The sequence below is a fragment of the Phascolarctos cinereus genome, unplaced genomic scaffold (genome assembly GCF_003287225.1).
Source record: "Phascolarctos cinereus isolate Bilbo 61053 unplaced genomic scaffold, phaCin_HiC Scaffold_4;HRSCAF=312, whole genome shotgun sequence".
In the NCBI taxonomy this organism is placed as follows: domain Eukaryota; kingdom Metazoa; phylum Chordata; class Mammalia; order Diprotodontia; family Phascolarctidae; genus Phascolarctos; species Phascolarctos cinereus.
In genome coordinates, this window is record NW_027555847.1 from 7,203,867 (window position 1) to 7,218,457 (window position 14,591).

The following is a 14,591-nucleotide window of genomic DNA, read 5'->3' on the forward strand; positions in this document are numbered from 1 at the left end:
AAGTCATTGATGGTGATACTTGAAAGATCTTGGAAAACCAGAAAGACGCCATGACAACAGAGAAGAGTACATGCCTTAAGTCTCTCCCCAACCTAATCCATTCTCCATTCAGCAGCTAAAGTGATGTGCACAAAATGCAGGTCTGATCACCACACACCACACACACACATGTGCACATACAAACATGAACACATGCACAGCTACTCAATAAACTTCAGAGCTCCCTATTGACCCCATGATCAAATATGAAATCAGTATGACCTTCATAGCCCTTCATAACCTGCTCCTCCTACCTTGAACTTTTCTTAGACCTTATTGCCTTCAGCGTGCTCTTAAGTTCAGTGACCCTGGCCTTCTGGCAGTTCCACAAACAAGCCCCTCCATCTCTCAGCTCTGAGCATTCTCCCTGGTGTCCCTTATGCCAAGAATTCCCCATCCCCTTTGACTCCTGACCTCCCTGGCTTCCTTAAAGTACAGCCAAAATCCCACCTTCTACAGGTAGCCAATCTCGCTGAGTCCTGGAGCCTTCCCTTGGTCAATTATCTCCTATTTGTCCTCTACACAACCTGTTGTGTATATATTTCTTTCCATGTTTTCTCTCCCATTTGATTGTAAGCTCCTTGAGGGCAGGCATCTTTTTTTGCCCCTTTTTGTAACTCCAGAGCTTAGCACCGGGCTTCCTTCAGGGTGAATACTTAAATGTTGATTAAATGAATGAATATGCCAGGCACCTGATAAGTGATTTATAAATGTTATCTCATTTGATCTGAATAACAAACCTAGCAAGTAGGTACTATTGTTACACCCATTTTACAAATAAAGAGACTGAGGCAAAAAGAGATTAAGGACTTGCCAGGGTCACACCTAGTAAGTGCCTGAGGGCAGATTTAATTGAACTTAGATCTTTCTGACTAAAAACTCTGTTCTAATCATCCAGACACCTAGTTGGCATAGATCTAGGAAGAAAAGCAATGGTTTTAAAAGGCATAGCAGTTTCATCAAGAACAGGCTATGCCATGCAGTTCATGCCTTGCTATCCCAAGCAGCAACTTCAGGACAAGAGCCCAGCAAGACTGTCATTGGTTAAAATATTCTAGCTGATGAAAAACCCTGGGTATTTGGGGACAGTTTAAAATAAATTAAACAGATGAGAATAAAACTCTATTCCCCACCATACCCAGTATCTTCCCTTCTCCTGGACTCCTGCTTTTTTGCTTCCTTTGGTATTCAGGGGCTCTCTTTGGCCATTTTTGGTATCTCTACTGCTTAGCACAATGCCTGACACACAGTAGGCTCTTAAGACATGTTTACTTATTGAAAAGTTTGTTACTGATTCTTACTATCATTCATTGTGTTGGACATGACTCCCACGTTTTTTTTTTCATCTGCAGATTTTACAAGCCGCCTATCTACCTCTATCCAAGTCATTGATGAAAAGATTTTTCCTCTACGCTCTCTCCGAAACCTTCTCAATTCCCATTGGTTTATCTCTCTGTAGATGACTCATTGCATGAGTACGTATGTATGTATGTGCGTATGTTTGTATTTGTGTATATATCTATTTATCTGCACACTCCTGCAGTATTGCCCATATAGATATGTATATGTAATGTTTACTACATATGCACACAACCATATATGTGCATTTATGTTCTCTAGCATTCCCTGGAAATATAACCATATATGCACACATACCCATGGATCTACACCTATAAGCATGTATATACATATACACATACATGTATGCATGTATACATATATGCACACATAATACATGTACACACACATGCATACATATTTTTTCCCTGAGCTTCAGTCTTCCATTATCAGTTGCCTTTCTTTCTTGGTTTGTTTGTTTTTTTTGGTGTTTATCACTTTTTTAATGAATTAATTTATTTATTTTTAGTTTTCAACATTCACTTCCACAAGATTTTGAGTTCCCAATTTTCTCCCCATCTTGTCCCTTCCCATACCAAGAAGGCATGCATTCTGAATACACCTTCTCCTAATGTGTCCTCCCTTCTATCTCTTCCCCCTTCTCTTATCCCCTTCCCCTTCAATTTTCCTGTAGGGCAGGATAGATTACTATACCCCATCCCTTGTATATCTTATTTCCCAGTTGCATGTGAAAACATTTTTTTTAAACTTTTGTTTTTAAAACTTTGGGTTCCAAATTTTTCTTCCTTCTTCCTTCCCACCCACCCTCATTGAGAAGGCAAGCAACTTGATACAGGTTATACATGTGTAGTCACACATAACTTCCATAGCAGTCATGTTGTGAAAAACTAAGTATATTTCCCTTAAACTTACCCTGATCCCCATTTATTCTATTCTCTCTTTTGACCCTGTCACCAATTGCTTTCAAATAGACCTTCCAAACTGGATGCTCCAGAGACAGATTAAACTCAACATGTTCCAAGATTAACTTATTATCAATGCCTGACACACAGTAGGCTCTTAAGACTTTTCAAAAGTTCTCTCTCTTGCACTGAAGGCACCATCATCCTTCCAGACTGTTAGGTTCATAACCTCTGCCTTATCCTCAAATCATCATTCTCTTTCACCCTACACATCCAGGTGCTAAATCTTGTCATTCTATCTTTACAATATCTCTTACATCTGACACTATCTGTCTATTCCGAAAACCAATGGACACAGCAAAGGAATTTAATGGAAGGGCAAAGTACTAGAACTAACAACAGTATAGTTTCTACATAGTCCTGAGAATTATTGTCTCACAAATGCACACAACCTTAGTGGGGAAAGTGAACATTCATAGAGGTCATGTATACATGGGGAACACATATCCAGCGAATCTACATGTAAAGGCCATATGTGGTCATGGATCATGACTGTAGTAACTCACACCTCCAGTGATAAAGGCCTATTAATGTTTTCTGGTGATGTGATTATGGTGTTGTCTCCTGAGCCTGCTCCCAGACAGGCATCACACCCCTACTTGATCATTAGCAGTTATTTCTCTATTATTCCACTAAAGTCATCACATCTACAAGTTACTCCCTTCAAAATATCTTCTCTTTTTTAGCTAGTCTTCAACTACTCCACTGCCATCCAGACTATCTAGTACTTTGTCCAACATCTAACAAGGTTGCTGTGATTAGTAAGACTCCCTTTCAAGAAAGGAGCATAAGTCCATATGTCAACTATTTCAAGTATCTCCACCATTCTTTGGGGATTAAAGAGTAGGCTGTGGTTTGTAAGCCTCCCCTCTTCTGAGGAGATCTGTAGTATTTTCTGCTTTATCTTTCATTTTGGACTTCAGCTATACTATTTCACTAGGATTCTGTCTTCAGCAGCACCTGTTACTTTTTCCATCATGCATTGGTAGAATACTATACTTAGTGAGTCTTTCCCCAGCAAAGGACTACCAAAACCTTTTTTTCAACCAATACATATATCAAGTAATAAATATATCCCAACCAGGCTGTACCAAAGTATCATGGGTGCCCATACTAAGATTGCATCTATTCTTTCTCCTCTAACTCCCTCGATTTAACTCTCTTCTTACTCATGATCAGAAACCATTTTTAGTTCTTAATTATTATCATATCTAATTCTCAGCCTAGTGCCTGGCACATAATAGGTGCTTTGTAAGTGTTCATTTCCTTCCCCTTCATACAAATTGAAGTAGTTTGAGAGTTTTGGAAGCTCTCTATCCCTTATGTGATGTTGCCTCATTTGATCATTCCAAAATCTTTTGAGGGGATATGGGACAGGAGATCATCATCATCATCATCATCATCATCACCAGTAGTAGTAGTAGTAGTAGTAGTAGTAGTAGTAGTAGCAGTAGCAGCAGCAGCAGTAGTACTTACTAATAGTAGTAGAGAGTTTAAGTGTCTGCCCCAAAACTCACATCAGGGAGTAATGGAAAACAGAATAGAATTAACTTCTTTTTTCTCCTTGTGAAGAGTCCTTCTGTTCTGTTTTTCAAACATACCACACTGGATACTATATTAAAGAAGGTAATTCAATAAATAGTAGTTTTGTGTGTGTGAGAGCTCTGCATGGGGGAACGTAACAGAATGGTATTTCCATATTATGTTGCTATTCTTTTCATTGGGATACTAGTCAGGTTGTTCTGAGCTCAGTACTTGGAGAGAAACCATCTGAAAAGTTTAGGTTTGATGTTTGTTGGCCTAGAAAGCAATCTCTGGGGACTGCAGACTTTAGCACTGTATTTGCATAACATTATTCTGTAATTCAGATGTGTCTTGTTTAAGAAAAATCCCATTCCTGTCTTTCCTAATTTTTTTTTTCATTGAAATGCTGAACTCACAGGTTGGCCAAGTCTCTTCCATCCAGGACACAGGCTCTTCTGTGGAGAAAAGGGTAAAGAAGCCAACTCATTAAAATCTCATTGTCCCTACAGAAAGAGGGTGGCCAAAGGTCCTTTATTGCCCAGGATAGGCCTGGAATGAGGACTCCTCTCCTCAGTTGTCTGCCCATATCTCACTTGGTAGAGAGGGCCTTTCATGAACCTAGTCCTTGGATACTGCTGAAGGGCAGCCCACCCTTTCTTCAGTCCCAGCCACCATTTTGGTTCCTGAATGATAGCGAATCTCTCTTCTCCCAACCTTGTAGCTCATTTTGTGATTTGCTTTTGTCTGAGGGGAAACATTCCCAGTTCTGGGTCTTTGTCTCTAAGAACAAAAGGGAGATACAAGCTTACACAATTTGTAAGAATCCTTAAGGGGGGCATTCCTGAAAGTTTGCCACCTCAGATCAATTACAGAGTGATCCCAGGAAGGGAGGGTAGGAGGGGGCTGAAACAATAGGCAGTGACCCCAGAGAAACAATATCTCTTGTACATTATCAGCTGGGAAAGCAGTCTCAGAGAGCCAGGGCTGGGATTTAGGGTTTCCCCGAAATTCCAGCTGTACCACCCCAATACCATCCAGATTTACTGGATTTCTCCACAGAACAGAAGGCACCCTTGAAGGCTTCATTAATCACTGTTCTTCTTCATGTTTTCAATAAACCTGTTCCTATGAATAGTGCTGATTACAAGACTATAAATGTCAGGAGAGAATTAGTGCACTGAGCCACTCCCTTACCACCACCAAGTTCTGCCACACAATTCTAGGGCAGACAGTTTTAAACATCTTTAGAAGCTGGGAAATCCAACTCTTTCCATAAAGGGGCTTCATTTAGAAATATGAAAAGGTAGTACTACTGTTTACTAATAACCTTTGTTATTGACCAGCTTGTAAAAAAAGTAAGATCTGAATTTGGCCTGGGGCAGGGCAGGGGAAGGGGGAGAAGAGAAGAAAGATACATGACAACATAGAAAAGAACACAGAAGGGGGATTTCAATGGCAACTTATTCTCTTGAGGGGGAGAAAAGATTGAGTCCATTCCTCAGTTTCCAGAGGCTTGTAGTGATAGGATTGGCCAGTGGCACTGTGACATGTTTTGGGGGAGGGGGTGTACATTAATTAACTTGAGGCTCTGAGAATGAGTTTTTGGTCCTAAGAGAGTCATCCAAACCAATCAGTATTTATTAAGCACCTACTGTGTCTAAAGGCCTGTGGTAGGGATACAAAGACAAGTGGAAAGAGTTTCTCCCCTCAGGAAACTTATATTTTACTCAAAGGTACAATGACATAAATAGATCAACTGGAAGGATCAGGAAAGGCTTCCTGATGGAGGGTGGCCCATGAAATGAGCCTTGAAGGAAACCAAAACTTCCTTGGAAAACAGAATGCATCGAAGATATGTATGACAGCCATTACAAAGGCCTGCATATGGTAGATGGTAGGCTAATCCAAGGAATAGTGAGCAGGACAGTTTGATCAGACTTTGAGTTCAGAGCACTATACCATGGGCTGGGCAAAGGGATGAAGGAAAGAAAAGTCAAGGGCCTGTCCTCAAAAGCCTAAGATTTAATGTCCCCAGGAGATCAAAATCTATTTCCAAAAGAACAGAAATAATGCAAACACAATAAGCTGGACATGGCCATGGGACAAAAGCCCTCCAGAGGGGTAGAAGGAAATGGATATTGTAGCAGTATTTCAGTCATGTCTAACTCACATGACCCCATTTGGGGTTTTCTTGGCAGAGATACTGGAGTGGTTTCCAATTTCCTTCTCTAGCTCATTTTACAAATGAGGAAACTGAGGCAAACAGAGTTGAGAGTCTTGCCCAGGATCACATAGCTAATAAGTGTCTGAAGACAGATTTGAACTCAGGAAGATGAGTCTTCCTGACTGCCGGCCCATAACTCTATCCACTGTGCCAACTAGCTACCCCCCCACCAAAAAAAAAAAAGGAAATGGATAGATCATTGCAATAGGTACAGGAGATGAGTTATGGAGTCAACTCCTTGCCCAGTTGGAGGTTCTGAATCAATAAAGAACACATATGTGCAAAGGCTTACTTGGCCTACTTTTGTCAAACCCTCCATATCTTCTGAAGTCTTGCATTTGAACACCAGTTACTTGATTTTCTTCATTCCAAGCATTTCTTCCTGTGATTTTCCTTTACTTAGAGAAATTGCAAATGGCAGTGGGGAGAACAAGCAGTATTCTGAATAATACAGAAAGCCCTTGACAGCTGCCTCATTCTCTCTCTCTCTCTTTCCCTCTCTTCCTCTGTTCTCTCTGTCTCTCTCTCTGTGTCTCTGTCTTTCTCTCTCCACACATAGATTTGCTTCCTTTTCAAGTTAACACAAGATGAATGAACTGTTTCTGAAAGTTTTATTCTCAAATTGCTAGCTAAGCTCTGAATCTTGAATCTATTGGTAGCAATAGTGTCCATTTCCTGGACTTGATCAATCGTGTATGTGTATGTGTGTGTGTGTGTGTGTGTGTGTGTGTGTGTGTGTAGATGGGATCATTTTGGCTCCTGTTCTTAGGCTTTTTAGGAAAGAGTGAATCAGAGAATTTAACAAAGCCTGGACTAGAGCTATCTTTTTTCTGAGTCTTTGGGAGGCATCATTGTCCAGCTCTGGCTCTGAAACCAAAGAATCCAGGTCTAAATTCCCCCTTTGATACTCCCTGTATAACTTTATGCAAATATTTTCACTTCCTTGGGCCTCAGTTTCCCCATTCATAAAATGAGGGGATTAGAGTAGGAATCATTTCTAAGATGCCTTCCAACCCTCCATCTGTGAGCCTGTAGTCCTCAGAAACTACACCTTCCCGACACCTCCTGCTGCAGTGAAGGTCCAGCTCAAAGCTTAACTCACCCTCCATTAAGAAGGATCTACTATGTCGGCAAGGCAGGGCCTTGTTCAGAGTCCTGTGAACAGAGGAGATGGCAGCAGCCTGGAGAACTGAGTTGATGTAAGTTTTCCCACTGCTTTCCTTCATCTGGACATTTTGAATTTTCAATCACTCCTACAAATATATAGGAAGCACTGGGTCCTGGAGAGACAAAAGGGAAAAAGAAAACAGTCCTTGCCCTCAAAGAGCTTCCATTCTCCTTGGGTCAAAGGACACAGAAAACTTAATAGGAAGTGCAGAATAAATTGTAGGGGTGGGTAGGCCATTTTCAACTTAGAAGATCAGGAAAGATGCCCAAGAGAAGGGAAATCCTGAACTGAACCTACAAGTCCAGCCTAGTAGTGCTCAAGGTGAGAAGAAAGTGAATCCTGAAAATGGGACACTGCCTGAGCAAAGGGGTGGAGGTAGGAAGTGAAATAAGTACAGGGAACAGCTTTGATTAGACATCCTATAAGAGAATAGTGAATCATGGCTCCTCCTGCCCTGACATGAACACTACAACCATTCCAAAAGACTGACTGTCCAAACCTTTCTCTTAGACAGCTAGCTCTATTTATTTTCCAAGCTGATGAGGAGAAAATAATCATTCATAGTCATTCCTAAGGCTTTCCAGTAGAGATCCAACATATTTGGAACTTGTACCTGCAGAGTTTATTTGAAGAGCAGCAAACTTTAAAAAAAGAAAAGAGAAGAGAAGAAAAAAAAGGCTTGATTCCAAGGCATGTGTGACAGGAGTGACGGCTGCGGACTTGATGTCCTCAGCCAGATACTCTTTGGCATCTTGGGTCATACTCTGATGTTCTCAGTGTCCTGCAAAGTTTAATTTGGAGAAAATGTTTACTTCCGGCCCAGACTGTGGCTTGTTTAGGCATTCAACTACAGAACCACCTCTGTCTACCCTGAATCAGCCAGGAACGACATGCAAGGAGAAGCTGCAGGGTCCAAAGTGCTTGACACAGAAGCAATCAGAGATTGGCTTTACTCAAGCCCTGGCCTCCCCCCCACCCCAAACCAGCCCAGAGGAGTCAGATACCTGGAGCAGACTGGCTGCCTTTCTCCCTTTGCCCAGCAGATGTGATTCACTGGATCTGTGAAAAGCCAACAACATGGGGGAAGGGAAGCAGCCTGATTAGCAAGAAGTAAAAATGGACCAGTGACCATCTTCCTTTGCAGACCCTCTTTAGCACTTTAAGCTATCTGCCTCCAGATAGGACCCTGAGCTCATTCCCTGGGCATGAAGCCAAGGTTTTCTTTATTATTTTTCTTGGCTTTCTGCCCAGACTCCTCAGTTTATCCATTTAACCTGGGCATGAGCCTCTCTAGCATCTGGGAGAGTAACTCGAGTTAACCTGTGTGCTCTTGGTCTTGTATAGAGAGGAGCTGACAAGGAGTTCTACAACAGCTCGGGTGAAAGCCCAGCCCCTGCCTTCACAGGAAGGCCACCTGCTGGGCCCTAGGCCTCACCTCACCTACAACGCTGCCCTTCCCAGGGTGGTCGGGAATCCCAGTAAGGCAACACTAGAGGGAATATATGAACTCCCTGGCAAAGCCAGAGTGGCTCTCCCTTTCTTTTTCAGCAAGGCTGCCCAACACATTCTCCTGAATCATGTAGGGAAGTAGACACCCACTTAGCCAGAGTACCAATTAGATCAGTCAAGGAACAGTATCAAAGAGAGTAACTTAATCCTGATTCATTCATCCAATGTTAAAACAAAATGGACACTGTCCAGGAAGGAAAGAAGCCAAGTAGTTATTCAATAACAAAGATATTGGCCTGTCCTCCACTTCTAATGTGGACAGAACAAACTGGAAGTGACTGAGGGATGAGGAAGTCTTGATGTGAGTACTCTCTCAGTGAGTGATTCCACACTAAAATGGATTGCCAAGGCAAGCCACGGAATATCCCTTCCTAGAAATTTTTCCAAAAATATCTAGATCCCAGCTGTCTAAATTTCCATGTGACAGGAGAGGGATCAGCCCACCTTCCTAAGGTTCTTCCTAGAATTATCTTTCTACAATGTGCAGAAGAATCTACACTTATCTAAGATAATTTCACATTGATGTCTGCCTACTCCTCAGAAAACCTTTGACAACTTTTTAAATATCAAGTTTCTTAAATAAGGCTAAAATATTAAAGAAGTTTGGCAGGGCCTTTAAAAGTGAATAGGACTTGAGCCTCTAGGGGTCTGCTCACTGACCACTAGGAGGGAGAAAGATGGAGTTTTTTTTTTTTTAACTTTAGTATAGCACACAATCTGGGCTTAGTCTCCCAATACCTCACTTGAATTTGAACCAGCAGGCTGAGTCCCTAGAGTTCAGTTGACTAGTTTTCCCCTCAGGATTCTAAAAGTAACTCTAATGGGTTAAGATTGCCATTACTTTCTCTCATGAGCCCCTATCCAGTATGATCCTTCTCCATTATCAGCCAGGCAGACCCAATTAAGTTTTATAAAGAGATATTTATTAGTATGTTGTGATAAGGACAATTGGTACAAACTCATCCCCTCAAAATGTTTAGGGCATACTCTCTCGTTGTTGCACATGCAAAGTCACCATGGATATAGGGTCAACCTTAGAGAGCTTCTGTCATAACGGGGTAACTCATAGCTCCTGGCTTCTGGAAGTCCTTTTTTAACGTTGGAGATAATCCATGAAATCCTTCTTCAGTGTGAATATATCTATGCTACCCTTCCGAAGGTCAGTGGTCTTGTAGCGTCTTGTACATGCCTATCCATGGGGTACATTTGTTGTCCTCAGCCTAGACACAGACACTGCCATCATCTACTGCTCTTCTTGGGACATTTCTATGCACCCTGAAAGGAAGTTTAAACCTCCTATCCTTTTGAAACACACAAGAACATCCTGTACTCAGGAGGGGGTGAGAGAAAGTGACTCTTTCCCCACTCCCCACTAGATGATTCTAGGCTTGCCTGCTGCTGCAGTATCACATTCTGAACTGGCATAAACTTTGATCTAAGCCCCAAAGGACTTGACTGATTGTCCTCAGTCAACCACAAGCCATATCCTGTATACCACCATCTGCTTCTTTTCAATGGTCCAAGTATTCCCCATCCTCCAGAATGATGAAGGACTTGTTCCAGTCCAAGCTGGTGCCTTTGAGGGATTGCTACTATACCACGACCAAAGAGGCAATTTCACCCAACAAAAGTATCAGGGCAGAAATCATCTTGTCAGTGATGTTAGTTGGGGCTGATGTCAGTTGGCTGTGGCCTCAGCATCAATGCTACCATGCTAGCGACGCTCCTTACATTCTCCTCCACCATGTACTAGTTGGCAGAGTGAACAAGGAATGGAGGGTCATTCTTGTTACCTCTTTGCGGCTGGCTTTTAGGGCATGTCTGCCCAGTTGTTACAACCTTCCATCTCTACCACAGAATTCCCCATGAGTTCAAATGGTGAGGGGCTGTTTCAGTCAACTCTTAAGTCATCTTCCCGTTGAAAAGTGATGCTGCCTCATATGGCCCCAGATTCCTTCTGTTGCCTAGATCAGTGGGAGAAACAGCTCATGGGAAGGATAAGTATGGAAAGCCAGAAATCCTGGCTCCAGTCCATGGAGGTTTTCCTCTTTATCCTGGGCACTTATCTCAGCTAGTCTGTGTTGGAAGCAGCTTAGGCTCTTTGATTCCATGGTAGATTATACTGACATTTCATTTCCACTGTTTTCAAGAGATTTGAATATCAAGATAGATTCTTATGTTGGTTATAGAAAGCAGACTAGAGATATACACATATACACACATATGTGTGTGTGTGCTTGACCGAATAATGCTGAATAATTGAAGGACACTTAGCAGAGTGCCTGGCACATAGTAGGCACTTAATAACTGTTTATTGCCTGACTAATGCTGGGTTTGGAGTCACAGAACCTGTATTACACTTTCAGCTCTGCTGCTTACAACCTACATAACCTTAGGCAAAACCCTTGACCTCTCTGTCCTCAGTTTCTTTATCTGTAAAATGAGAGTATTAAAGCAGATGGCTCCCAAATCCCTTCTAGCAGTGCCTCTATGATCCTATGAGCACAGTGGAGTGTATTACTGGTAGAAGTGGTGGGTTCCTTCTCTTGGGTGGTCTTCGAGCAGAGGCTGAACAACCACTGGTCAGGTGATTTCTTTAAGTTGGTTTGTGGGACTTACTGGTCACTGATGTCTTTTCTGACTCCTTCAATCAGTGATCATATGAAGTGATCCTGAAGATAGCACAGCACCAGAACGTAGTAACAGAACCACAATGGGGCTCTGAAAGGGAGGCTTAGGGGGACGTGTCTAAAGCAGCCTTTAGATTCTTCCCTATAATGTCTCACTTACTTTCCAAATCCCTGGCCCTGTGTGCACACCCCCAGCCGCCATGAGACGTTTCCACCAAAGGGTTTGCCCATTGTTTACATTTTAGGGACAGTTTGATTTCTTGGCCCCTTGGAACATGCTCCGTGAGGATCTCATGAGGTTTTAATCTCAATGATTTCAACCACAAATTGGTGCCGGAGGAACAAGATACACTGGGATCCTATCCAGCTCAGAGTGACAAAACCTTCTTAAAGGAGCCCATATAAGCATGAAAACAGAAGGCCTGATGGTACATTGCTTCTCAAAGAGGAATGGTACCATTAGGACTATCCATGAGAAAAGGGATTTCATTGACAGAGCAGCAAAATAAGCAGCTTCCTTTCATTTCCGTGTGCATTTCCTTTATGTGTTCTTACACTTTGCCCCCTTTTCTCAAGCTGGAAAGGGCAGGAGAAGAAGTGAAGATACTGTGGGGATGGCAACGCCTTGTTATTGTCATTGTTGTTGTTTTCCAAAGGACAAAGACATGATATTTCTTATTTTATCAAAATGATTATAGGAACACATTGATGTTCCAATGGGAGGAACAGAGGCTTTTAAATTTGTTGAGGCTTCATCACTTCTGAGTTAGGGACTCTACATATGTTGAGGGGACTTCTATAGTGCTCCCAGGATTATCCCGGACTCTTCGAGATGTGTACAGAATTTTATGTTATTTTTTCCGTAGACTAAGCATAAAGTGAGTTCTGTGTGGGCCACCTTGGATGATGCCAGAGATTTCTATCCCCAAGGATGTCATTAATACTGGATTTGTTCCTTGCTGGGCCTCCAGCAGCTTGTTGGAAGGTGCTTGGAGGATGAAAGAACTCTAGTGCATAATGAATCACTCCAAAATGAGGCTCAAGTGGATGATGGAAACACTGCATCAGGGGAACCCTTCACAATACAGTAGAACTGGTTGAAGTCTTCCCAGAATGTCAGAGTTGCCAAGGACCATCCTGGTCATCTAGTCAAAGACATATCCAAAAAGGAATACTAGTACAGCACACCTGAAAAGCAGCCTTATTGCTGCAGGCAGGTCTCAGATGGAGTGATGGGGGTGGGGTGTGGTGCTGTGAAGTGAGCTCATTCCACTTTGGGATAACTCCAATATTTAGGCCTTTCCCTTACATTCAACCCATTGTGACTTCACTTACCTATTGTTCCTAAGCCTGTCCTCTGGAGCCAAATATTCTATCCTCTTCCTCATGACTGCCATTCACATGCTAGGCTGATACATCTCCCCCTGGGATTTTCTTTGCCAGGCTTCCTCTTCTGCAATGAACTAGAGGGCCTTCACCATGCTGGGTACCTTTTCTCTGATGCTCTCCAACTAATCAATGTCTGTTTTACTCCTAGAATTAACATCAGAGTCTAGATATATTCTAGTGAAGATCTCAATAGCAATAGAATACACCTTTAACTCAAGAAACCAAATAAATCTCTTAGGTCAAGTAATTAGCCTTCCTTTGTCTGTGATTAGTCTCCTCAGTTCTTGCTCACACATGCTAGATGGAAGGGAGAGGGAGGGAGGAAGGGAGGGGGAGAGAGAGAGAGAGAGAGAGAGAGAGAGAATGGATAGATGATAGAGAGGGGGGACAAATAGATAGTAGATTGAACTTTTAGTAGGCACTTACTATGTTTCAGGCACTGAAGAAAACAAGAGTTATTGCCTTCAAGGAGTTTACATTCTTACAGAGAAAGGAGATAGATATGGCAGCTGGTGGGGAGAGGGAGCAGATCTAGAGAGTAGAGCTAGGAATGAAATGACCTTTACTGATGACCTGGCCATCCAGGCTTCCTCAAAATTTGTCACACAGGCCTTCTTCTTCTTCTTCTTCTTCTTCTTCTTCTTCTTCTTCTTCTTCTTCTTCTTCTTCTTCTTCTCTCTTCTTCTTCTTCCTCTTCTTCCTCCTCTTCTTCCTCCTCTTCTTCTTCTTCTTCTTCTTCTTCCTCCTCCTCTTCTTCTTCCTCTTCTTCTTCTTCTTCTTCTTCTTCTTCTTCTTCTTCTTCTCTGCTGCTGCTGCTGCTTTTTTCCAGGCTCTCTAGCCATGGCATGCCATAGTACCTCAAATCCACCCCCTACAATCCATTTCTGACAATTCTGTCAGATTACCCTTCTGAAAAAATAATTTCAGGCATGTTGATCCCCGTTTCATAACCTCTAGTGATGTTCTGTGATGTACTCAATCAAGCCCAGCCCCTGTCCTGCTTTCCACAGCCTTCAAGACCTTTACATTCCAGCCCCACCAATATATTCCATTTCATGATTAATACTTGCTCAGCATAGACCTGCTCCATATATTTGAGCCCCCTAACAGTGTCCTGGTCATATCTTCTCTGTGCCTTGGCCCATGTTGCTGTCTCCTTCTTGGGTCTTTAAAATCCTAACCCATACTCTCAAGCTATCCAAATTTTCCCACCTTTCAAGGTATAGTTTAGATGTCACTTTCAATAGGAAGCCTTTATTATTGCATGGTCACTGACCATAAATGGAGTATTGTTTCAGAAAGAGGACTGTCATTCATATTGTCTCCACACAACCAAGCCAAGCATTTCAAGGTTCACCTGTAGGACATAAAGGAGAAATGAGTGCAGTAGGCAGCTGTTTAGTGGACCTACCAAAGGGATTTCAAATACAGAAAATGGAACATTTAAAGGGATGAAGAAGGAAAATATTTGTTCCAGGAAAAAACAGCTTATTGGAATGATGTGTAGCTTCTAGCAATCAAAAGAGAATTAGACAAGACAAGTCTGAAGAGTTAGGATGGCCTTCAATGCCAAGATGTGGGGTATGAACTTTACTTGTTAGTCACTGGGAATGGGTAGGCCACTTAGACTTCTTGTAGTTTCAAAAGGAATGGTATATAAACCTTTCTTTTCCATATACCTTCTGATGGCTGACTTTATAATTATTAAGCAGCTGAAAAGAATTGGTTGAGCACCTATTATGTGCCAAACAGTGAGGTACAAAGACAAAAATTAAATAATCCCTGCT